The sequence below is a fragment of the Hyperolius riggenbachi genome, chromosome 8 (assembly GCF_040937935.1).
Source record: "Hyperolius riggenbachi isolate aHypRig1 chromosome 8, aHypRig1.pri, whole genome shotgun sequence".
Classification (NCBI taxonomy): Eukaryota; Metazoa; Chordata; class Amphibia; order Anura; family Hyperoliidae; genus Hyperolius; species Hyperolius riggenbachi.
In genome coordinates, this window is record NC_090653.1 from 235,067,772 (window position 1) to 235,092,077 (window position 24,306).

The 24,306-nt window shown below is 46.6% G+C and overlaps 1 protein-coding gene across 1 annotated transcript in view; it reads right to left on the reverse strand.

Annotated features, from left to right (window-relative positions):
• Positions 1-24,306, reverse strand: part of PNCK (pregnancy up-regulated nonubiquitous CaM kinase) — a 352,192-nt gene extending 327,886 nt beyond the window's left edge. The window contains exons 1-2 of the mRNA XM_068248356.1: positions 24,204-24,306; positions 19,266-19,343 (exon numbers count right to left, since the gene is read on the reverse strand). The gene's annotated coding sequence lies outside the window, so the exon portion shown is untranslated. The remainder of the gene's footprint in view (positions 1-19,265; positions 19,344-24,203) is intronic.

Here is a 24,306-nt window from a genome sequence, read left to right on the forward strand (position 1 = left end):
CGTAGTTTCCGCTCTCCCGCCGCTGCCCGCGCTCCCGCTCGCTCTAGCGCGCACTCCCGCTGGTAAACACGCCGCCCGCCGCTCGCCCGGAGATCAATGAACGGGAAAATCCATTCCCGTTCATTGATCTAAGCCCCGCAATGATCTGCTGCTTCTCCGATAAGCAGCGCGATCATTGTGAAAAAAAAAACTTTCTCAGCCTCCTAGTACTTCCTGCAAGCGTCCGGAAGGAAAAGTTACTGTTGCCATCTTGTGGCCAAATAGTAAAACTACACCCTAAAGCATTTTTTGCATACAAATAAATTAGTTTTACACAAAAAATTAACTCCTTACCTTCCACACTCTCCAATTTTTTATTTTTTGTAATTAAAAAAAAAGTTACAATTAAAAAAAATACATAAATAGTTACCTTAGGGACTGAACTTTTTAAATATTTATGTCAAGAGGGTATAACACTGTTACTTTATAAACTATGGGCTTGTAATTAGGGATGGACGCAAAACTGAAAAAAATGCACCTTTATTTCCAATTAAAATATTGGCGCCAAACATTGTGATAGGGACATAATTTAAACGGTTTTATAACCGGGACAAATGGGCAAATACATTTAATGGGTTTTAATTATAGTAGCATGCATTATTTAAAAACTATAAAGGCCGAAAACATTTTTTCCCATTTTCCCATTAAAACACATTTAGAATAAAATAATTCTTGGCATAATGTCCCACCTAAAGAAAGCCTAATTGGTGGCGAAAAAAACAAGATATAGTTCATTTCATTTATTGCGATAAGTAATGATAAAGTTATAGACGAATGAATGGAAGGAGCGCTGAAAAGTGAAAACTGCTCTGGTGGTCAAGGGGTAAAACCCCTCAGTTAGGAAGTGGTTAAGATTGTTGCGACAGAGGTCCGTAAACAGAAGTACGTAAAACAGTAAGGAGTCTTTGGGCAAGGCTCCCTCATAATCCTGGTCATCTGTGGAGTGCGCCCTAAGTGGCTACATCCCCAAAAACGCATTGAGTCCAGCCAGGAGGAAAGCGTGATATACATGTTATGTGTCTAGTCTTGTGACAATACATGTACACAACTCAGTCACTACTGGAAGGAACCAACCAGAAATTGGTTTGAAATGCATTCATTGTTGGGTTTTATTTGCATTGTAGATTTCCACAATGCATTCTGTTCAGAACTCCTACATTTTTTGAGAAATTTCTGATTGTTTTGAATGCAGCAAGTTGACTTACTCAGTACAAACAGGATTCAAAACGAAGGCGTTGCAATTACATTATGTTTGATACAGCGATGTTTATGTTGTGATTGTTTGATGGCACTTAGATGGCAAGTGTAGATGCTGACTCTTGAAGATGCCTATTCATAACAGAGTCTCTTTAAAGAAGCACTGTAGTGACATAAAGTACAATGCAATAAATTATTCAGGAACCCCACTTTTATGGTAATTTTGGTTACAGAATCAAAAACACTTCCTACATCTATGTATTGGTATCAGACAAGGTCCTCCAGCACCCAAGGCTGAGACACCAAAGTGCGCCCCTCCATCCCTCCCACCCCAGCCATCACATACTGATTGCTATTAGACTAAGAGGCGCCACAGGGCCCACAACCTCCCCAACACCTTAATATCTAGTTATCTGGCTTGCAGTCACTGCTATGCAGGGGAGGACTGGCCAGGGGGGAAAGGGGGAGATTTCCCCCCAGGCTGCCTCTCATTTAATGATTTAGGGCTGGTACAGTGCCTGTTGCATTCAGGTTTTTGTATAAGGCAATGTGAAATATTAGGGTGGCTGAGAGAAATAAAGGTGCAATTACGGAGCAATTAGAGGACGGGTAAGCTGGTAAATGTTCACAGCAAGATGCAGAGCAGAGGCTTGCCTACAGGGTCCATAGAAAAAAACCTCTGTCTCTGTGTGTGTGTGTGTGGGGGGGATCTTGGGGAATTAATATGGCCATACATCTGTTGTCTCAGCGATCAACCAACTGTTTTGATAATTACTATCGGATTGGGTGAAAATCGGTGCAGCAACAAGCATGCCCAATTGACCATTTTTACTGATTTTGGTCGGAAATTGGTTGAGTCTGAGATGCTGGGAAATCTCAGGCCGATGTGGTTGATTTGGTGCGCAGCGGTAATGACGTGCGATAATCACGAACGCCGGACACAATGGAAACCCTTTGCTGTCATCCCTCCAAATGTATTATGTGACCCCCGGTGCCTGTGCAGTTATACTTTACCTGTCACACTGCCCTGAAAGTGTCCTTGTTGTATTTCCACATGGGCGCCCCACATGACTACCAGCATGTAGCACGTGGTGTGCGTGTATGATGTCATTTGGGCTGGGGCTGCCATGGAAACGGGCCTCTTGTTGGTGTTTTCCCCCCAGGCTGAAAGGTCCCAGTCCTCCCCTGCTGCTATGTATCCCCTTTTCTTATTTATTTCTGCTTCAAACACAATTAGGAATGACAGCTGAATGAATTGTGCGCCCCCTCCTACATTGCGCCCTGAGGCTGGAGCCTCTCCAGCCTATGCCTTGGCCCGGCTCTGATTGGTATGGTGATGCTTAGCCTAAGCCTCCAGTGATGCTTAGCCTAAGCTGTTTCACTATGAAGAATTCCTCCCAGAGCATTCTGGGAGACAAGGCATTTTTTCACTGGCTTAGGGAAGACCAGTGTTGCCTATGCTAAGCTTAATAGGATAAAGAAAGCTCTATACGATAGACAGCTGGTAGATGCATGGAGAGTGACACATCCAACAACTAAAGACTTCTGTTAGGTCCTGGTTAGGTTTCTCTTCAGTCCCTGTTGACCCTCCCACGAAGGAAGAGGCGTTACCCAGTAGTGGAGTCTAGGTGACCACGGGTCTTCACCCACACCCCCTTGAGGGGAGTGCAGGACCACAACCCCAGGAGGGGGAAGTGGAACTTAGCTGCCTAGTGCCCTACCAGGTCACTACTGGGATAGCCTCAGCGAGTGGTCAGGAGAACAGGTGACACTAATTGTGGAGTATGCTGGGTCAAACGATGATTGTAAATCCAGGCCAGGCAGAGTGCAACAGAGGTCGAGGTCACAAGCCAAAGGTCAGGGCAGGCGGGTATCAGCGGTATCGGGTACACAGGCCAAAGGTCGGGGCAGGCGGCAGACAGCGGGAATCCAGGAACAAGCCAGAGGTCAGGGCAGGCAGAGATCAGCGGAAGTCGGGGTCACAGGCCAAGGTCACAACAGGGAATCAAATCAGAATCAGAAATGCAGGAACACGGTTCACCAAACAGGCTAGCCAAACTGTCAGAACGAGCAGCACTGCAGTAAAGGGCAGTGCTGCTTATATAGTTGAAATTGGCGCCGAAATTAACGCCCTGCGCATGCGCGGGACGTGCGCAGTGCTCTGCGCATGCGCACGCGTACACGCGCGCAGCGGCACACACGCATGCGCGCGCAACTTCATGCGCGCGCAATACTTTGCGCGCATGCGCACCGCGCGCCGCGCCGCGCGCCGCAGCTGAAGTGAACACAGGACAGCGAATGAGCCCCTGCGCGTGCGCACCAGGGAAGGCATCCCCGAATGTCGTGACCGGCCGCCATGGTGAGTGTGACATTGCCCCCCCCCCAGGGGCAACCTCCGGGTGCCCCTAGGACCTGGCCTATCAGGGAATCTTAAATGGTACCTTCTCACCAGTCCAGGAGCATGTACATTGTTTGCAGGTTCCCAGGAATTCTCCTCCATTCCATACCCTTTCCATTTAATGAGATATTGAAGGGAATTTCTCACTCTCCTGCTGTCCAGAATCTTTTCTATCTCGAATTCTTCTGAGCCATCAACTAGAACTGGCGGAGGAGGAAGAAAAGACCGGCCCGGAAAGCTATTAGGCACCACCTTCTTCAGGCAGGAAACGTGAAAGACCGGGTGAATTCGTAAGGATGCGGGAAGAGATATCTTGAATGCCACCGGATTAATTTGCTGCAGGATAGGAAACGGACCGATGAATTTTGGTGCTAACTTTTTAGAGGGGCAGTGAAGTTTGAGATTGATAGTCGATAACCAGACTAGATCCCCCGGGATAAGAGCTGGAGTTTCTCTTCTGCGTCTGTCAGCAAATCTTTTTCCGCTCTCTTGTGCTGCTTTCAGAGCTTGGTGAACAATATCAAAGTTCTTTTGGAGCGATGAGAGCCTCTCCTGTACCCCAGGACAGGGTGAGGAAATATCCAACCCAGGCAAGAACGAAGGATGGAAGCCATAGTTGATAAAGAATGGAGACTTATGCGTGGATGCATGTGCGGATTTATTAAAGGCAAATTCAGCCGACGCCAACAGCGGAAACCAATCGTCTTGGGAGGCGGAGGTAAAGCACCTGATGTATTGCTCCAAGGTCTGGTTCGTCCGCTCCGTTTGCCCATTGGACTGAGGATGATACCCAGATGAGAGGGAAAGATTAATTCCCAGGCCCTTGCAGAGTTCTTGCCAAAACTTAGAGGTGAACTGCGACCCACGATCGGAAACAATATCCGACGGCAATCCGTGGAGACGGACAATTTCTCGGATGAACACCTGAGCAGTCTCTGCGGCAGAGGGAATCTGTTTGAAAGGTAAGAAATGGGCCATCTTTGAGAACCGGTCTACGACCACCAGGATAGTGGTAAACCCTTCAGAAGGAGGCAATTCCACCACAAAATCCAAGGCAATGTCCTTCCATGGTCGAGTTGGAACAGGCAAGGGATTCAAAAGGCCCCAGGGTCGAGTACGGGTGCTCTTGGAACGGGCACAGATCTCACATGAAGAAACAAAGGAGTTGCAATCCTTGGAAAGTTCCGGCCACCAGAAATTTCTCTGGAGAAGTTCTCGAGTCCGAGTGACCCCAAAGTGTCCGGCTAGACGGTTGTCGTGACAGGATTGAAGAACAGCCAAACGAGCGTCAGCGGGCACATAGATCTTGTCCTGGAAGTAGTAAAGACCCTCCTTTAGCGGTAACTCTGGAACCGTGCTGAGACAGGAGGAGACTTGTCTGAGATGATCCAGCAAGCTAGACTGCAGGAGAAGAAAATGTTGAGAGGACAAGATGTTCTCAGGAGTGGGATCAGCAGTAGCTTCTGGTTGGTACATTCTGGACAGGGCATCAGGTTTAGAGTTCTTAGCCCCAGGACGATAAGTCAGATGAAAGTTAAATCTGGAGAAGAAGAGGGACCACCGGGCTTGTCGGGGTCTCAACCTCTTCGCAGTCCGGAGATACTCCAGGTTCTTGTGATCGGTGAGTATCAGAATAGGTTGCTCCGCACCCTCCAGGAGATAACGCCACTCCTCGAGAGCTGCTTTAATCGCCAAGAGTTCCCGGTCAGCCACATCATAGTTCTTTTCAGCTGTGCTCAACTTCCTAGAAAAGAAAGCTACTGGATTAAGAACAGCCTTCGGGCCGAAACGCTGGGACAGGATAGCACCCACGGCCACTTCAGAGGCGTCCACCTCCAACACAAAGGCTTTGGAGGGATCAGGGTGTTTCAGTATGGGTGCGGAGGTAAAGCGGGCTTTCAGCTTCTCAAACGCGGATTGAGCTTCAGGAGTCCACCGAAAGGTCTGACGAGTACTGGTCAGCTGAGTGAAAGGAGCTACTATCCGTGAGAAGTTCTGGATGAATTTTCTGTAGAAATTGGCAAAGCCAATAAAACGCTGTACAGACCTTCGATCCACGGGGACAGGCCAATCGAGGATAGCTGAGACCTTCTGAGGGTCCATCTCCACTCCTCCCGGGGATATCTTGAGGCCTAGAAACTGAATATTCTCCCTATTAAATTCGCACTTTTCAGGCTTGGCATAGAGTCCGTGCGTGCGAAGACGACTTAAAACTTTCCTCACATGCTTCTGGTGTTCTTCTTGGGATGGAGAAAAGATCAGGATGTCGTCTAAATAGACTACCATGAAATTATCGATATAGTCTCTGAAAATATCGTTTACAAAGTGTTGGAAAGTTGCCGGGGCGTTGCACAGCCCAAAGGGCATCACCAAGTACTCAAAATGCCCAAACCGGGACCGGAAGGCAGTTTTCCACTCATCTCCCTCGCGGATTCGGATCAAGTTGTAGGCTCCTCGCAAGTCCAACTTAGAGAAGATGCAAGCGGAACGGAGTCTCTGAAACAAGTCAGGCATGAGAGGTAGAGGGTACCGGTTCTTGATGGTAATCTTGTTGAGTTCCCGGTAATCTATACACGGTCGAAGGGAGCCATCTTTTTTCTCAACAAAGAAGATTCCAGCCCCAGCAGGAGAAGTAGATGGCCGAATGAATCCCTTCCTAAGATTCTCTTCAATATAGTCTTTAAGTACTAGAGTCTCAGGTTCCGAGAGTGGATATGTTCTTCCGTAAGGAATGGGAGCTCCCGGTTGGAGTTCGACAGGACAATCGTACGGACGATGAGGAGGAAGAGTGTCTGCTTTAGATTTGTCAAAGACATCCAAGAAATCATGGTATGCTGCGGGGATGATGTCTTTCTTAGGAGAGTTCAAACAGAACAGAGTCCCCGCTCGTGGAAAGCAAGAGCGTCGGCAGTAGTCAGAGGGAAAGGATACCTCGTGAGAAACCCAATCGATGGTAGGATTATGGGTCTTTAACCAGGGCATGCCTAGGATCGCAGGAAACAAAGGAGAGGGCAGCAGATCAAAGCTTAGATATTCCTGATGCTCCCCTTGGATGGTGACCAGAAGTGGCAAAGTTTCCATAGTGATAGGGCCGGAGCCGATAGCTGATCCATCTGCCAGCTGGATGGCTAGAGGTAGGCGTTTCTGGCAAGTGGGAAGCATAAGTTGTTGAGCCACTTGACAGTCCAGAAAACAAGAACAGGCTCCTGAGTCCACGATGGCCTTAATCGTAACGGTTCTTCCTTGCGGGCCCTGTAACGAGAGGGTGAGTGGTATATGAGAGGAAATAAGCGGAGGAGAAGGAAAACCACTAGCACATATTAGAATCTCAGGCTCACCAGTGGGTCTGACCGGGCAGTTGATGCGGAAGTGACCGGACGCCCCGCAGTATAAGCATAGATTGGACGACCTCCGGCGTTGTCTTTCTTCCTGTGAAATGGCCGGGCGAGCCAGGCCTATCTGCATTGGTTCAGGTTCGTCTTGGACTGTAGGAGTAAAAGGCACAGGGGCAGAAGATACTTTAGGAGCAGGCAGGCTCCAGGCTGGTCTGACAGCTCCTGATCTCTCGGCCCTTCTCTCCCTTAGACGCCTGTCTATCTGGATAGATAACTGGATCAGATCCTTTAACGATTCAGGAACTCCGACCCTGGCAAGCTCATCCTTGAGTGTATCTGAGAGGCCTTGGCGAAACTGGAATCGGAGCGCGGAGTCGTTCCAGGTGGTGTCTGCTTCCCAGCGGCGGAAATCCATAACATACTCTTCCACCGGTCTCCTGCCTTGCTTCAGAGATTGAAGAGCAGTCTCAGCCGAAGCTGCCCTCCCAGGGTCGTCATAAATCTCCGCCATAGTTTCAAAAAAGGTATTGAGACTGCTGAGAGAAGGATGACGTTGCTCCACCAACCGAAGGGCCCAAGCTTGGGGTTCCCCTTGGAGAAGTGAAATGACAGCTCCAACTTTTATCTCCTCATTCGCGTAGGTACGAGGCATCAGTGAGAAGTGGAGACGACAGGCGCTCTGAAACCACCTGAACTTGGAGCGATCTCCCGAGAACCGCTCAGGTAAAGGTAGTCTGGGTTCGGGCAGAAGGACAGCAGCCCCCTCTACTGGGGCTGTCCCATCACCGGCTGGAGGAAGCATCGCAGGAGCAGGGACAGGGGCCGAGGCAGGAGCCGACGCTCCGTCAGCAGCGGGAAGAGTGCCGCGAAGTTGGTCCCGGATCTCCTGATAACCCTTCTGGACTTCATCGATGGAGACACGCAGTTGCGTTACCAGTTCATACAAAATCTCCACAGGAGAACGAGCTCCACTAGTGTCCATCCTGGCTGCTCGTTACTGTTAGGTCCTGGTTAGGTTTCTCTTCAGTCCCTGTTGACCCTCCCACGAAGGAAGAGGCGTTACCCAGTAGTGGAGTCTAGGTGACCACGGGTCTTCACCCACACCCCCTTGAGGGGAGTGCAGGACCACAACCCCAGGAGGGGGAAGTGGAACTTAGCTGCCTAGTGCCCTACCAGGTCACTACTGGGATAGCCTCAGCGAGTGGTCAGGAGAACAGGTGACACTAATTGTGGAGTATGCTGGGTCAAACGATGATTGTAAATCCAGGCCAGGCAGAGTGCAACAGAGGTCGAGGTCACAAGCCAAAGGTCAGGGCAGGCGGGTATCAGCGGTATCGGGTACACAGGCCAAAGGTCGGGGCAGGCGGCAGACAGCGGGAATCCAGGAACAAGCCAGAGGTCAGGGCAGGCAGAGATCAGCGGAAGTCGGGGTCACAGGCCAAGGTCACAACAGGGAATCAAATCAGAATCAGAAATGCAGGAACACGGTTCACCAAACAGGCTAGCCAAACTGTCAGAACGAGCAGCACTGCAGTAAAGGGCAGTGCTGCTTATATAGTTGAAATTGGCGCCGAAATTAACGCCCTGCGCATGCGCGGGACGTGCGCAGTGTTCTGCGCATGCGCATGCGCACGCGTACACGCGCGCAGCGGCACACGCGCATGCGCGCGCAACTTCATGCGCGCGCAATACTTTGCGCGCATGCGCACCGCGCGCCGCGCCGCGCGCCGCAGTTGAAGTGAACACAGGACAGCGAATGAGCCCCTGCGCGTGCGCACCAGGGAAGGCATCCCCGAATGTCGTGACCGGCCGCCATGGTGAGTGTGACAACTTCACATATTACTCCACGGTGCATGATATGTACTCTAGATTAGATTACATTCTAGTTTCTCATAATTTAATGACAGAACACATTTCCACAGACATTGGAGTGATGTCATATTCCGAACACGCTCCGGTGAACTTGATGCTTAACTGTAAATCTAAATGAGAGAAACCCTTCACATGGAGGTTGAACGTGAATATGTTACGGGATAATCACATAAGGAGAAAGATCGCTGAACAAATTCGGGAGTACTTTAACCTAAACAATACACAAGATGTGTCACCTTCCATTCTCTGGGAAGCCCATAAGTGTGTTATAAGGGGGTACTTGATCAAGCTGGGCACATGGCTGAAGAAGGAGAGGGGTGAAGCGGTAGAGAGGCTCCTGGGAAAAATCTGCGATCTGGAACGTAAACATAAATCCCAACCAACACAGACTGATCTATTGATTCTGACAGACACGAGACAGAAATTAAACAAATTGCTTCAGGACCAGGCTAGACAAGCTGCTCGCAGATGCTCACACACTATGTACATGGTAACAAGTCAGGAAAACTCCTGGCTAGAGCCCTTAAACAGTAACAACAACGCACATATACAGTATATCACAGATAATTGACAAAGCTGGCAAGGAACACAAAAAAAGTGAATCTAACGCACGTACATTCCCTGACTTTTACCATAACCTATATAATCTAACAGAGAATCCCCATAATAATTGTACAGAATCAGAGAAACAAGATATCGAAGAATATCTAGAACAATCTGGCCTCCTTAAATTAATGGATGAGGTAAAGGAATTATTAGAGGAACCCTTTACAGAGCTAGAGATCCAACAAGTCATTGCTGACAAAAAAGCAATTTTATTAATTATGTTATATTTCATTACGTTATTATCCGTACAGTTCCTCTACATTTTGATGCCTGCAGCACAAATGGACATTCTTGGCAAAAACAACCATTTAATCTGTACATATATTAAATTTCAATTCCACAAATATTTCCCACTACTAAGGAGGCCCCACCCACACCTCCAAAAACCAACCTGCTCACCTACGAGGTACCCGCCTAGTACACAGGATACCTTCTGCATCTTCTACTCCTCAGGTCTTTCAGGCCTGCCATGCTCTCTCCTCTCTATTTTCTCTTACCACCATCATCGCAACCAACAATGCTGCACCCCATCATCTTGCTACGCCAATCCCCTGCCATTGAGCTGTATGGGGGCAGGGTGCATGCTTAGTGGCTGTAACAGCTCCTTCTTCAATAGGTCTAAACATTGGACTTTCCTCTCTTTTACTAATGTGGGGAAAGGCCACAGTTCTTATATACAGTATATTCTGGCGTATAAGACTACTTTTTAACCCTTGAGATTCTTCTGAAAAGTCAGGGGTCGTCTTATACGCCGGGTGTCATTGATGCCGGGTGATACGCCCTATCCTGTTACCGACTCTCAGATCTCGCTGCTGAGGACTGTAGTGAAGCGGCGCAGGCGCACATGTGCGAGATCTGAGAGGCAGAGGAGGAGGTAAATAGGATACAAGGGTGGGCCAGAAGGGTGAAAGAGGCCTGTTTTATGGGCACATCGCGATCTATTCTTCCATACCGCTTTAATAAACAGGTAGACAAGGAGAGCTGACCAATCCACTTAGGGAGAGTTGACCAATCCAACCAGTCAATCGCCTATATACTGTTATCTGTTACCAGTCATCTTATATACCGGAATATACGTGTAGTTCTTTTGTATATAGGTCACCTTACCAGCACAGGACCAATATAGAGCTAATACTGCAGTTGAGGGAGGGCCCTCTGGCCCAAGGGTCCTAGTGCGGTCGCAACCTTTACACTCCCTTTTGCTACGCCACTAGGGCACCATGATTTGAAATTATGCCCCTGTCATGGATGGCTCATACCTATAGCAGTAACATCACAGGAATATTATTATCAGGACCCTAGTACTGAAGGTGAGTGAGTGGTGGGCAGGAGGGGGTGAGGAGAAACCCAGAGTGTTCTGATTGGGCCACACCAAAATGATTAGAAGTCAGTCAAAGTTCCAAACAGGTTTATATCCATCCATCCGTGGACATCTTCAGAATAAGTAAAACAATCCTTAGAACCCATTTATTTTAACAAAATATATGAGGGGAGGGGCAGCACTATTTTCCTGAGCCCATGATAATTACTAAGCATAGTCATTATTATTATTTTCTTTTCAAAACATTTTTTATTAGGTGGAAATATGATATACATATGGAATTATCATTACTGTATTTTAATTTAATAATCATGTAAAAAATGTGAGCACTAACCAAGCCACAAGGTGGCGCCCATTCAATGCATTCTAAGGCCTTGTGTGTCTGAGGACCTCACTACTGATTAGCTGGCGTTCTGCGTGCAATAGCTTTCACAGCAAAATGCTGTACAACTCCACAAGACATGATGGCTCTTTATAAATCATAAATAGTAGAAATATAATAATAGCTGTTCAAAGCAAATCTAAATATTTTGCAATCTTTGGAACAAAAATGTTGCTATTTTGGCCTTGCTTTGTCCCATCTGCGTATTCTGTTACTTATGTAAAAATTAGTCTAAAAAGTGAGACTGGGAAGCACTCCAGTCCCCTGCAGGCAGAGCCAGAGCATCCAGAAGGACATCCTAGGCAGTTGCCTAGGTCCTGAAGAGGGTATAAGGGCCTTGTGGATGCTAGTAGTCCACAACAAATCTTATTCAAAAAGCCAGATGAACATCAGTGGTGTAGTAGGGAGTACTGTAATTCCCCAACATCCCTTTAGATGTGAAGTACTCTTTGGAAGGATCTCACCAGAGGGTGAAGCTTACACAGCAGTAAAACTAATGACTGAGTGAATAATTTGAGCTCAAATTTGTACAGACTTGTGAGAGTGAACAAAATGCGGGAGAGATCCGAGATATGCTGTTTATTGATGCCGCAAAGTGAATTTTTGTCAGTTTAGGCCTGCTCTATAAAAGTCTGTAAACTGAGGACAGCTGCAGTGTCAGAGAGGTGTAATCAGAGTAAAGAAACAGTTTAAAGTGTACCAGAGATGAAGAAAAACAGTTTTATACATACCTGGGGCTTCCTCCAGCTCCACGTGCACGGATCGCTCCCACACCACCATCCTCCGCTGCGTGCAGCTCCGGTACCGGGTCCCGTAACTTCAGCCAGTCTGACGCAAGAGAAGTACGCTCTCTACGTATCTCTCCAGCAGCCGCCGGAGAGATACCTATAGGGCATACTTCTATTCAGCACACTGGCCATGACTGGCAGGAATAATGGGACCCGGTACCGGAGCTGCAGGCAGCGGAGGTTTCCTAAGGATTACCACTATTCGATGCACATGTAGAGGTGTTCATTATCAGCATAGCAATTCAAAGCTAATAAGATGGACTAAAGAGGGCCTCTAGTAGGCCCCTCTGGTCCAGAGGCCCTGGTGCGGTCGCAACTTCTACATCCCCTATTGCTACGCCACTGTCATCAGCTTTAAATTACTGCCTTGACAAAACTCTCTGATGGAAGTTCCAGGAAAGCTGTGTTTTTGCTGCTAACATGTAGTTTCCTAGCAAGATAAGATTGATTATGTAATGTGACGTGAAATGCTAAAGCAATTTAGTATATGAAGACTTTCAATTCTATTAATGGGTCCACTTTTTTAAATAACTTTTTTTTAAATCTTATAACCCAGGAAAGAGCCAAATAGGACAGCTCAGATAATGGCGAGTATAACTGGATCACAGCGCCTCTTCCCAGAAATGCATTATGGGAGCCGATTCTCACAACAGTGGAAGGGATGACTTGCAAACTTGTACTGAATCGCGCCATGCAGTTTCAAAATAGAGCTTTTGGGTTCCATTTGGCCCACTTGAAAAACAAATAATGCTAATCCTTCAGCAGTTATCCATAACATAAATAGATGCGTACCAGTAAAACGGGTGCTGCGATAATTTGGGAGGTAGCAGATAATATATCAGTATCATTACTGATATTCTACTTTTTGACAGTGGTAATTCTGATTTATTTTTACAATCTCTAACCCTAACCTTATTCTCGCACGAGCCCTTCCTCTACAAATACCTAACCCTGACCAAACTCCACCATTGCCTAACCCAACTTCCCCGCTCCCCATCTCAAAACACGCTGCTATCCGCAGGGCCGATTTACCATCTATGAGCATTTGCTGGTTTTTTTTAAGCGCTGGCGATTTTGCAAATAAGAGTGTTCACATTTGAGTGTTTGTATTTTTTTTTAAATCGCAAATGTACCATTTGTACCATTTTCTGAGCGTTTTGGCTCAATGGAAGGTATAGGGAAATTGCAAAGTGCTTGAAAAAGCGCTTTGCACTGCAATTTCCCGAGCACTTTGATGAATAAATACATTGTATTTATTCATTTCTGGGTTAGAATTCACTTCCTGACTGACATCAGGAAGTGAAAAAAAACAATCGCTCTGCAAAAGCGCTTAGAAAATTGCTTATACAAGCGCTTTTCTAAGCCGAAATTACTCTGAAAGCGCTTGTAAAAGTGCTTTCAAAATCGCCAGCACTTGCGATAGCGCTGGCGATTTATAATGTGAACAAGGCCTTAGGCACTGTAGGCACGTGCCTACAGGTGCCTGATGATGTAAAGGCGGCTCACTCCCCACCCCGAGTCCTGATGAGGGTGTAAATAAGAGGTTACTCACCCTGCTGTTAGCATTCCACTGACAAGATCTCCCTTCAGCCAGCGGCAACTCTAGCTATTTAATATAGTTTCTTCTAGCTACCTGATACTTGGGGCACCTCTAGCTACTTAATATTGAGGGTACTTCTGGCTACCTAATACTAAAGGGCACCTGTAGCTACCTATGATGGGCAGGGGAAGTAAGGGAGAAGGGACAGCTGGGACAGCCAGCACACTTACGGTGCAGTTTGTGGGTTTGCAGGTTCATAGAGGACGAAATCTAAGTTGCTAGGACATCTGTGCCTATAGGCTAACAGGTGAGGTAAACCCGGGCCTGGCTATACAGGTCGCTTTCAGCGCTAAATACACCCTCCGCTATCGTGCTATTTATCAGGCGCAGGCCGCGATCCCAATATTTTTTATAGGGTGCCCTAGGCACCCAAATACCCTCATGGGTGCTGCCTTTAGACACAATTAACATTGAAGTCTATGCACCTTAACATAGTGGTGCTGGTGTTTCAAACTGGATACCCTTCAACACCAGATCAATACCCATAGAGATATATCCAATGCATATCTTGCACTGATGAAGGTCAAACCAGCCTGAAACAGCTATCTGCAAGTTATATGACTGTAGCTGTAACCTCGGAATGGGTGTCTGGCTTCCAAGGGCACAAGCAAATTATTTACCTGTTTTTTTCCTCTCTCATAAAGTGATGCATTGTGGGTGTTACTTCTTGCAAGCATGGAAATGATGACTTACAAATTTCTTGTCTTTATAAGCAAAAACACTGCACTTTGCATTGTACTAATCTGAACGTCTCAACAGTGCCACCTAGAGACAGGACTATAACCATTATATTGCAAAGAAATGGTAGACCGATCAATCAGGCTGATAACTAAAGTCTTGTACACATACTAGAATACCATTGGCCTTGCAATGGAGCTTCCGGCAGGCTTTTCAGAATCTCCCCATCGCCTGGATATTGTTTAATGATCCCCTTCTCCTTCCTAGTGCCTAATCCTAACCTCACATCTTAACATACCCCCTTTCCTAATGAGCAATCCTAGCTCTCCCTCAACCTTAAAGTAAACCTCCAGACTAAAAATCTATTGAGCAGCACTGAAAAGGCTTGATGTTTCTTTAACAGTTTCACTGCATCAGAACTTTGTTTTTCTTACCCAAGCCTCATTTTTAGCTGCACAGAAGCTAAGCTCCGCCCCATCAAAGAAATCTGCCAGGCATTTTTCCCTTAATGCTGTGCAAAGCCCGATGGGGTATCTGATGTTGTTGTTCTCGTTGCCTAGCAACTGGGAGGAGTGATCAGGACACAGGACAGTTGTAACTGTGTCTCATGCTCCCTGTCACCTCCTTTCAACCAAAAAGATGGCTGCCCCCATGAAATCACAAACATTTGCCTGTTCTTTTAAAACACGGTGGGGTAAGAGATTATATTACCAATCTATTTTAATTAGCATAACTAATGTAACTTAATGACAGTATGTTTGTTTAGGCTGAAGTTCCCCTTTAAATCCTTCCTAATGCCCAAGCCTAATCTCACTTCCAAACAATACCCTCTCCTAATGTCTACCCCTAATCCCTCCTCCAAGGTACATACCTTTCTGATACCTAACCCCAATACTCACTATACTTCGGACAGATTTAGCACTAGGCACACTAGGCACAAGCCTAGAGGCGCCAGGGTGCTGAGGGGCGGCTGTCATGTGTTCACAAACCTGCACTCACCATCTATAGGTTATATGACAGAACAGGCAGGCTGAATGGGGGTTGTTATATCAGCATGACTGCATCTGCAGTATGATTAACATGGGCATGATGGGTAGAGAAAAGGAGGGAGAGGGCCGGGCTGGCCACAGAGCAGAGACAGACAGCACGCTTGTGGTTCGGTAGGCAAATCTGCATACACGTGGGGATTTGCGGGTTTGGCAGGGGGCGGAGTCTAGGGCGTCAGAACTTCTGTGCCTAGAGGCTCTCAGCGCTTCTCCCTACCCAATCCCATATTAATGACCATCCTAAAATAACTCTCAAACAAACGAATCCTAATTGATACACTTCTTCCGTTGTCTTCCTTAGCAGTTGCAATGTTTGCCTGACAGAACTTGGTTATGTTATTGCTGCCTGATATCTGCTATAAGCTACAGCTGATAAGACTATAGAAGAACTGAGTTCTTCCACCCACACACTGCAATTGCCCACTACCTACCATTGATCCTATGCTTCTATCTGATTTAGGCCACATTAAAAGGCCTTGCTTTGTCAAAGGTGTCAGGGATCACCATAGCAGCTATACAGTAAAAGCTCCTATGGAGCCCGCAGCCATGGGGGGGCCATATGGTCTCAGCACCTGGGAGGATGGCAAGGGAGCCATCGGCCTGATGGGTCTGAAGGAAGCCCCAGGTACGTATAAATTATTATTTTATATCTCAGGTGCACAGGGGATCCTCTACGGGCCTCACGGAGGCAGTCCTGAGTTACAGAGCTAATCTGGCTACCTATACTTGGGGAGGCTAAACTAGCTACTTATACTTTCGGCTCTTTGGCTATCCAAAGTTGGGGGGGGGGAGGGGGAAGGTAAGCGAATATGGCTACTTATACCTTAGGAGGGTTAATTTGGCTACCTATACTTTGTGTGTGTGTGTGTGTGTGGGGGGGGGGGGGGATGTTAGTCTGGCTTCAAATACTTCAAGGTGTTAATCTGGCTACCTATACTGAGATACTGAGGGGCTAATCTGGCTAAGGGTGTCCATACATGGTCCAATTTTTCATTTTATTTTTTTCGATTTCAGTTATATTGAATATAAAGATTTTTCCAACATGTCTGATTGGATTTTTATAGAAAAAACTAGATAATCGTTTGTTTGTATTGATCAAAAAAAAAAAAGATTATTTTCAACTTTCATTTGAGTCGACCGTTTTAGTTGAAAAAACTGGAACATTTTACATTTTTATTGTCTTGTGTATGGGTAGCATAGCTCTACCTGCTCATACTGTGTCCACATATACTGGGGGTGACCTAATACTGTGTGGGGGATACCTAGTTCCCTATACTAGGGCTACCTGGGGCACAAAGGTACCTTATGCATTTTTTTGTGGGGGTGGGGCCCCAATCAAAATTTTTTATGGGTCTCCATGATTTCTGGCTCCGCCCCTGAGAGGTATCCTGAACTGCTACCTTGCCTAGGCAATTATTTACCTGATATCAATCAAGAAATTCCTACATGGATAAAAATGATCTGCCACTGACTACCTACACAGGACTAAGATGTTTGCTTTGAGTTGGGCTTTTAATCTATCACCATGTCTAAAAATTGCATCTTCATTTAAGTTATCCTTTAACCTTCCCAAGGCAATAAGTTACCCTCCTCGCTGAGTTTCTGTAAGTCATTTCCAGGCAGATCCCAGTCACGTTATCATCCACATTATATATAACCCGACAGAGTCCTTGCATTGGTCTCCCTGTGACGTCAGCACAGCGCACGGATGACAATGCAGCAATCCCATCACCTGACAGTGCTGCAGAGTGGCGAGCCAACCGTGTGAGGAATAAAGCTGCCTTCTGCAGGGAAAAGAGGGCACAGCCACCGTCTGCTTCTCACTTCTCTCCCCCCCCCCCCCCCCCCCCCCCCCCGTCTGGCGGAATTTTGCTGCGTTATTGCTAGTGGTGCAGAACATCTCTGTGTACCTGAGCCGGCTGCTGCTGGGCGCCGCTGAAAAATGTCACATTGCTCCGAGATAGTGAAGCACTGCAGCATGTAATTCCCATCTGTACGCGAATGAATGTGTAACCCGCTCACTGCCAGAGAACAGCAGGCACAGGAATGGCTTAAAGGGAAGGTCCAAGCAAAAAAAAAAAAATGAGTTTCACTTACCTGGGGCTTCTACCAGCCCCATGTAGCCATCCTGTGCCCTCATAGTCACTCACTGCTGCTCCAGTCCCCCGCTGGCAGCTTTCTGACCTCGGAGGTCAGGGCCGCATTGCATACATTTTTACGCATTCCAGCTAGTGCAGGAACAAAAATGTATGCGTTGCACCACTAACGCGTAAAAATGTATATGTTAATGTTCCTGCACTAGCGGGAATGCGTAAAAATGTACGCAATGCGGCCCTGACCTCCGAGGTCAGAAAGCTGCCAGCGGGGGACTGGAACAGCAGTGAGTGACTATGAGGGCACAGGATGGCTACATGGGGCTGGTAGAAGCCCCAGGTAAGTGAAACTCATTTTTTTTTTTTTGCTTGGACCTTCCCTTTAAAGCAAATCTGAACTCATTCCTCTTCCTTCTAAACAGCATTTTATTATTATTGCACAATGGCCTCAATTCACTAAAGGCGGTTTAGTAAAATAATTTAGGTCGGAAAAAACCACAGTCTGTATTTTACACTTTTTTTTTCCAAATTCACTAAGATTTCCTGTATGTGGTAGAAATTTGGTAATTTACCGAACATGCTCAGTAGTCTCACCAGCTGTGAGCAGGTCAGGAAGGAAGCTGTGAGTCTTCCCACAAGTGGTGTGCATGAGTCAGGGGTTTTTTCTGTCCAGTGCATCTTCGGCATCCCTTTAGATGTGCTGCAGCCCCAGAGTGAACTCTACTGTGTACCAGCATACAGATATGTACATCTAAAGGGATCCCTATTGGCTGTCTGCTACATCTCTCAATGTTACCGCATGGAGATTGTGAGTTACTGGCTGGTCAGAGCTGGTGGTAAATACCGAACACTTTTGCTTGATTTACCAAATGCTTTAATATTTGTGAATTGCAATTTCTTGACATTTCTTGAGGTATTTACTGCTCCTCACTAGTCGGTCAATTTACTTTTCAGTGCGGTAATAAATTTAGTGAATTGGCATTTGCCAAGGTGATCAATAAAATCTGCTGTTTTCTGTATTACTGAATAAAAGCTTAGTGTATTGAGGCCAATGTCATCTAACTTTGCTGGCCAGAGCTGCAGAGTATGTTGTTTTTCTCTCACGAGTTTGCCATCTTGCATTTGAGAAATTCAAAAATTGTAGAACTTGAAGTATGCTGTTTTAAAGACAAAAAGGGGACAGGGACACCAATATGGGGTAGTATGTAGATAAGACTATGAGATTGTAAATTTGTGAAGAAAAATATTCACAAAGGTGGGTTACTTCCAAAGTAACCACTGCAGTGTTCTCCCCCGAACCCCTTCCACCTGCAGCTCACCAGATCTAAGCCACCTCAGCCTTACAGGTGGGTCATGCACTTTATCACACCCCTTACCCAGGGCTGGAGCTTCCATAGAGGCAAAGAGGGCAATTGCCCCAGGGCCTGTAGAGGCCCCAAAGGTGTTTGTCCCCTCCCTCCAGGTATGATGACCCCATACATGCCTGCAGGGAATTAGGAAGAGAGGCATCGTGGGGAGAAGTCCTGAATGTAGAGCATGGTGCTGCCTCCTGTGTCCTGTCTGGAATAATACCCAGCTGTGTGTACACTCGGAGTTTATAAGGGAAAGGAGGAGGGGAATAATGGGGTCCCAACAATGTTATTGGGGACATACAATGGACACCTAATGATTTTGTGTGGTTGGGAGAGTGGTGGGATGGGTCCTGGGCATCGGCTTGGATGCTGCGGGCAGGGGAAGGACATTGCTAGGGGGCCCTCCAAGTTACTTTTGCCCCAGGGATTGTAGCTAGAACTGGCCCTGCCCCTACCAAGGGTGGATGTCTCAAATAGAGACTGAGCAAAGTAACAAAGCCGACAACGCAGCATAAAATAAGTTAAATCCAGGTTAAGAAGAGGCCATGGTGGACTTACCTCCAGGAAGTCAGACTCATCAGCTTATAGTTTAATTTGTATATCAATCCTGCTGCGCTCTCCTTCACAACTGAATTCCTGTAACAGATCAAAATAGCCCCGCATCGCGTAATACAGTATGGATACTCAGATTCCAATTAAACCACAACAGGCATGCATCTCCATGTGAATATGTGTCACATCGTGTTTTTCATAACTGTGGGTACACTGCACACCCCCTTCCACCAACAGCTCACAAGATCTATCCCACCCTACTTAGCTTTACAGGTGGGACTGCGTGGAATGAGCCAATCAAACGTTTATGTTCAAATATTCAAGACGTTTTAATTCACATAAAACAATAAAACTACATCACAAATCAATCTAAAACAATGGGCTTCTCACTGAGCATATAGAATGCATTTGCGCTCCAAGATTAGACAAGGCTCATCAAGTAATGCTGCCGTCTGCTGCCCTACAGGTGTTAGTGGCCTCTCCGCGGCGTCCCGCCTACTCGCTAATCCTCCAGTACGGCAGCTAATATACTCTGACCGGCTCTTACTATCCTGGTACTCGCTTCCTCCTGGCTGGTGGGTGTAATGACGTCAGACCTACTGGCTCTGCCTTATGCGTTTAGTCGTCACTTCCAGACTCATCAGGGGCTTATATTTTCATTTAAAAAAACTCAAAATTGTGATGCATTTTGCAGGTAAACCCGATTTCTCAGACAAATGGTTGGTTTGATTTCTGGTGTGGACCCTCTGTACAGAGTTTGTGTGTTATGGAGCGTTAGGGGCTGGACAACTACCCAGTTTGACCTTATGGTAGCACTAGAACTGTGCACATCAGTGCCATGCTTCAATCAAGGTTTCTTGTCTTACAAAATAACTTTTCAGTGCCTAGTAAGTGAAAAAGACTAGGTAATAAAACAATAATTTACTTAATTTGAGGGGATCTTGTTTTTCTTACTAAAGAGTTCCATACACTGGTCGATTTCAGCCATTGATTTATCGATCGATTCTATAGAATGAAAGAATGGAAAATCTAGGTCGATCTCCTGCAGGTAGCAGATCCATGGCCCATAGAGTTGCATTGGATCTAATGGTCCAATAATGCATTTAGATAGATTTTCAACATATTTTATTCACATCAGATAGATTCCTGTCAGATTCAACTTGACGGGCATCTGACAGAAATCTATCTGATGTTCGAATCTGCTGCAAATGTATAAGTGTATGGCCACCTTAAAGAGACACTGAAGCGAAAAAAAATGATGATATTATGATTTGTATGTGTAGCACAGCTAAGAAATAAAACATTAAAGGTGGCCATACACTGGCCCGATTCGCGGCCTTTTCGACAGCAGATTCGATCCTGGGATCGAATCTGCTGCCAATCGTTCGCGCTAAACGCACCCGCCGATCCGATTTCCTCCCGAAATCGGATCGGTCCGTCGATCGCGCCGTGCGGGAAATTACCGTCGATCGCCCACGGGTAGGGAGCGCGTCGCTAGCGGCGGCCGATCCGATCAGGTATACATTACTTGACGCTGGTTCCCGGGCATCTTCTCCGCATCTTCTCCGCGCTGCACCCGCTCCATCCCGGCGCTTCCTGTCACTGCAGTGACCAGGAAGTTCAAATAAAGGGCGCTCTATTTTAACTTCCTGGTCACGGAGTGACACAGGAAGCGCCGGGATGGAGCGGGTGCAGTGCGGAGAAGATGCGGAGAAGATGCCCGGGAGCCAGCGTCAGGTAATGTATGCGCGGGGGGGGGGGGGGGGGGCAGGCGGCAGCGGCGGCTCCACAGATTGTGATCGGTTTCAGGCTGAAATCGATTCACAATCTGTTTGCAGTAAAGGCAGCCATACGATCCCTCTCTGATCAGATTCGATCAGATAGGGATCTGTCAGCTGGTCGATCTAATGGCAAATCGACCAGTGTATGGCTAACTTAAGATCAGATACATCAGTGTAATTGTTTCCAGTACAGGAAAGGTGGCCATACACTGGCCCGATTCGCGGCCGTTTCGACAGCAGATTCGATCCTGGGATCGAATCTGCTGCCAATCGTTCGCTCTAAACGCACCCGCCGATCCGATTTCCTCCCGAAATCGGATCGGTCCGTCGATCGCGCCGTGCGGGAAATTACTCTCGATCGCCCGCGGGTAGGGTGCGCGTCGCTAGCGACGGCCGATCCGATCAGGTATACATTACCTGACGCTGGCTCCCGGGCGTCTTTTCAGCGCTGCACCGCTCTGTTCCGGCTCCATCCCGGCGCTTCTTGTGTCACTGCAGTGACCAGGAAGTTCAAATAGAGGGCGCTCTATTTGAACTTCCTGGTCACGGAGTGACACAGGAAGCGCCGGGATGGAGCAAGAACAGAGCGGTGCGGTGCAGCGCGGAGAAGACGCCTGGGAGCCAGCTTCAGGTAAATGTATACGGGGGGGGGGGGCACAGGCGGCAGGAGCAGCTCAACAGATTGTGATCGGTTTCAGGCTGAAATCGATTCACAATCTGTTTGCAGTAAAGGCAGCCATACGATCCCTCTCTGATCAGATTCGATCAGATAGGGATCTGTCAGCTGGTCGATCCAATGGCAAATCGACCAGTGTATGGCTACCTGAAGAGTTGAGAAACTCCAGTTGTTATCTCTATGCAAACAAGCCATTAAGCTTTCCGACTAAGTTAGTGGTGGAGAGGGCTGTTATCTGACTTTTATTATCTCAACTGTTCCTGGACTATTTACTTTTCCTCTGCTAGAGGAGAGGTCATTACTTCACAGACTGCTCTGAAAGACTCATTTTGAATGCTGAGTGTTGTGTAATCTGCACATATTATTGAATGATGTTAGAAAAACCACTATATACCTGAAAATAAAAGTATGAGAATATTTTCTTTGCTGCTAATCTTCTAGTAATTATTCATAGTACACAACCAATTCACTATATCATATTTTTTTTTCGCTTCAGTGTCTCTTTAAGGAAGGACTGAAAAAGTATTTGATAAGGTATGAAAACATCTTCTGTAGGACAACTCAGGTAGATAAATCAGATAGATCAAATCGATTGAAATCAATCAAAATTGGCCTCAAATCGATCAATAGATTTGATAGAATCGATTTCTGATCGATTCCATAGAAACGGTCGATCGATCGGTGGCTGAAATCGACCAGTGTATGGTCCCCTTTAGAGACCAGGGGAAGCAGGAAGCAGCCGCTGCATTTATGTATATGGAGTACAGACTGCTGGTAATTGGAAAGTGCTTGCAATCAGTAGAAAACCAGGAAATCATCAAATCTCTACAGACAGGGGGACAAAATCAGCTATGAATGAGAATTGCTTCATTCATCAGGGGCAATTTAGGGTTGGATCAGTCATCATTCACAGGCTTCTTCCACTCTGCATATTAGCTTCATGTGAGAGACACAAGTTAAGGTCAACAAATCAATAAGGCCTTGATTGATCAATTTAACACTGATACATTAATGACCGCAAGGTAACAGTAGGTGCACGTGATGGCGGCAGCATAGCAAAGTACACGCGTTACTGTGATACATCACACCCATACATCTAGCGATTTTATTGACTAATCAACCAAGAGACAGATCTCTCTCTGATCCGATTCCCGATCATTTTGCAGCATGAAAGCGGGTATTGGCCTTGTGACACTGCCACGCCGCCCCCGACGCTGTCCCCCCCGTGCCCATTCAGTTATACTTTACTTGCCGCTGCCCTCACTGAGTGTCTTCCTACTTCTGCATTTGCGCCCCCCCATGGTTGCCGCCATTTCAGCACGTGGTGCACATGTGTGATATCACACATGTGTCCCACATGCTATATGGTGGTAGTAAAGTGGGTCCCAAATATGGAAGTACAAGGACGGCGACATCGCGGACCATGGCAGTGTACTTGGGGGGGACATAAAAGATTAGGGGGAGTAGCGGCTAAGAGTATCCTTCGCGATTAAAGTACGCCATTACCCCCACCCAATAGAGGTTGTCTGCCCAAAATTTGCCATCATGTCCAATCGATAAATGGGACCAATTTCGGTCTGAAATTGGTTGTATCGTTGATCGGGCATGTTCTTGGCGGCACCGATTTTCATCCAATTTGATTATAATTATCAGATGGTCAGTTGGCGGGCAAGTCTATGGGCACCTTAACAGTTGAGTTGACTTTTTGTATCTTAGTATTGTCCTAAAAGATCCAGTCATTCAGTAGTCAATGGAAACTATCCTGTGATTCTTCAGAATCAGATGGGCTCCGAAGGCTAGTCACAGTCTGTGGATACCCGAATGTATAATTTGTGACTGTTTAAGCAGATGGTTTTCCGGTAATGTTTGTACAGATGTAATTTTGAGCTGTGTGCTGAGCAGCTGGTTTTGTCTTATGGAGAGGGGAGGAGGAGCAGGAGGCATGGCAATAGTATGCAGCTTGGTGTAAAATATACCCATAGTTCTATTCCCTGTGTTTATTTCTTTGGTTCATGAGCTTTCACTCAGCAGAAAGTAAAAGTAACTGCACCCTTCAGCTAGCTGGATTTACTGTGAGAGAATGAGAAGGGAAAGACCCTGCTGTGCATCCATGGGGATGCTGGAAAAGTGTACCAGGCAAATGGAATAGTCACTCCCATCTAAATAGCAGCTGAGTGTAATGATAGGCAGCTTTTGAAAGTACATGCCCCAGAGCAGTAAACAGGGACTACGGATATTCATTCAGATGGAATTATGCTAATGCTGTATGCAAATGAATGCATATTTTAACTGGACCAGTCATTTTCCACTGAGGTGGATTTTGATTAGTCCATTTTGAAGCTGCACACAACATTTACATAAATTATTTGCATCTCATAGGCCATTCCTACAAGGAGACACCAGAACAAGCACAGGTAGATCTGTGTAATACAGCTTCTTAAATTACTTGGCATATATATAAAGGATTTGCTAAGGATATTTTCTTACCTCAGGTAAAGCGGAGAAACATTTCAAATTCTCAACCAATGATGCAGCTGTGACATGGAAAGCGATAAAGTGCTCTGTCATCACCAGTGTGTTGCCATAGCTC